General features: G+C 45.7%; 1 non-coding gene across 1 annotated transcript; it reads right to left on the bottom strand.

The window, feature by feature from the left end:
* Positions 1-281: 281 nt before the first annotated feature.
* Positions 282-445, bottom strand: LOC144594994 (U1 spliceosomal RNA). Its single transcript, XR_013547449.1, has one exon. It is a non-coding gene; the product is annotated as a U1 spliceosomal RNA (small nuclear RNA).
* Positions 446-2,693: the final 2,248 nt, after the last annotated feature.

The following is a 2,693-nucleotide window of genomic DNA, read 5'->3' on the forward strand; positions in this document are numbered from 1 at the left end:
TACGTCAGCACAATGCTGACATCCCAGATCTGAGTGTACCTTGGTCTGGAGGAGTTAGTATTAAAAATGCCCCTCATGATTTTGATTCCTAGTGGATGGGACCCCAAAGCCAGTTGTCCTGCTGCTGGAACCAAATAAGCTGACAACGCACTCCTGGCTGTATTTATGGCGCTGTAGCTGAGTCCTTCCTGATGTAATCCAACCAGGAATTGCACAACACTGGTGGGTGTCGCTGTAGTGTAGGTAGTTCCTGTTTTGGAGCAATACCGTTCCCATTTTAACAGGGGAGAGAGCGAACGCAGTCCCCCACTACCACAAATTTTGCAGTCGAGTATCCCGCATTTGGGGACATCGCAGGCGTCAGCACACCCGAAGTGCAATGGGATAGCCTTGTCCTGGGAAAACCTCCTGAGTGATCAAGGTATCTCCCCTGCCAGGTAAGTATTCCTTATATTGGTCAGGTATTGTCTCCTGGTGGACTCCCGGTGGGATGCGGTCATCATGTTGATGGCGTCCTCAGACAGTCCCAGGCCCAGTAGAGGTCTTTTTAGAATCTGCAAGCCAGGAGATTGACTCTGTCATGGCACGGGTGACTAATGCCTGACACTGGGTGGATTAATAATTCCGGACTGCTGGGGACGGAATCCAATTGAATCTTCCGTAATACCCGACTGATGAGGCAGAAGGGAGGAAAAGCATAAAAGAACATTTTTCCCCCAATACAGCGTGAATGCATCAACTGCTGCTGCCTCAGGGTCTGGTTCCCAAGCGACATACGTTGGTACCTGGTGATTCAGCCTGGATGCAAATAGATCGATATCTGGTGTGCCATTTTGCTTTGTAATTTCGGCAAATATTTTGGGATTTAACATCCATTTGATGTTATCGTTAAATTTGCGTGACCTGGTGTCTGCCACTGTATTTTTGACCAATTTATCACACGATATTGACTTTATACCACACATGTGGTTGATATAAGCCACCACCGTGGTATTATCTAATTGCAACCGGACATGTGCATGATGCGTATTAGATGCATATGCTTTTAAACCATAAAACGCACCCAACATTTCTAAATAGTTGATACCCCGTGTCTGTAGGCAAGATGATTCAGAATTAGTCCATCTGCCCCTTGTGCTGGATAGCATGTTAGTTGCTCCCCAGCCCAAGGCACTGGCATCCGTTTGAATGGTTAATACTGGGTTGGAGATAATTATGGGACTGGAACTGAGGCTAATGTTCCTTGTCCACCATTGTAACTCTGTAATGGATTCAGCAGTTAAATACATGCTCGGTCAAAGTGACCTGAGTTTTGCTTTAGTTCGTGCACTTTTGTTCTTTGTAAATTTTGGTAGTGCAAAGGCCCAAATTGTACAGCTGGAAAAGCTGCTACCATTTTACCAATAGCTCTAGCTACCTGCCGTATGGTTGGCTGATGTTTATGCATTAGTTCGTGGCATGATAGTGCCAATTGTGATGCTTTCCACTTTGGCAGAGTTACAACCATGCGAACAGTATCAATCGTAAATCCAAGATAGTCCATGGTAGTGGACGGTGTAAAATTGGATTTATCTGGATGTATGACAAACCCCAAAGTTTCAAACAAACGTTTGGTGGCTGCTACTGCCAAAATAGCTGTCTCCAAGGTTTCCCTATCTAAGTACGCCATGACTATATGCTTTTGTTTTGTCAATAATGCCAAGGCGGGTTTTAAGCTTCTAGTGAAACCTTGGAGCGGAGGTTAGTCCATTTGGTAAGGCTTTAAATTGACATAGCTGTTTCATCCAGATAAATTTTTAATTATTTACGGTGCTCCTTGTGTATGGGTACTGAGTAGTAGGCATCTTTTAAATCAATGCCTGCTAGAAAGTACCCTGTAGACACAAATTCCAAAGGTTCATGTTTTGTTCTTTCAATGACACCTTTTGCTAGTAGCCTCACAAGTTCAGCTTGACCCTCTTGTTTGTCTTTGACTGAGAGGGTGAATACCCTTTGGGGTATGTGCTGAACTGGCGGAATGTTTTCATGAACAAAGTCAATTTTATAGCCATGAATGCAGGTTAGTATGTATTTGTCATTAGTGATGGTTTCCCATGCATGCAAAAAACAAGTGCAATCTCCTCCCTGTTAGTATAGAGTCCCTACTGCTCATATGCCGAAAGGTACCAGACCCACCTACCTCCATGGTGATTGGTGTTAATTCTTCTTCTGCCTCTTCGCTGGACGATGAGGTGTCTGCTGGGCTGTAGAGGGCTGCTGTTGACGTTGATGTTGTTGTTGGGGGGTGGCGCATTTTCCATGGGGTCCGCTCTGGGCCCTGGCCTAAAAGGCTTACGGGGAATGGTTGCGGACCCCGAGCTTTCACCAGTCCCATATGGTGGTTTATGACTGGTGGACGCCGTGAGGTACTGCCGCCTGGGTTTGTTAGGTCTGCTCGGTCCCAAGCCTGCCCTCACGAGACCAAAGGTCTTGGATTCTTCCTCTAGGTCTTTCACCTTTTTTGGGAGATCCTTTCCAAAAAGCAGAATTGGAGGTTCTGAACCCGGTGTTTTGCAGAGTCCCGCAAACTTAGGGTTGAGGGCAGGCTTGATAATTTCCGTAAACCATTTATTTGGTATTGAGTGGTGCACAGCAGAGCTAGTGTATCTTGCTGATTTGTGGAAATGTCCACACCATCAATGGACCGAGCATAT

Source organism: Rhinoraja longicauda, chromosome 6, assembly GCF_053455715.1.
Source record: "Rhinoraja longicauda isolate Sanriku21f chromosome 6, sRhiLon1.1, whole genome shotgun sequence".
NCBI lineage: Eukaryota > Metazoa > Chordata > Chondrichthyes > Rajiformes > Arhynchobatidae > Rhinoraja > Rhinoraja longicauda.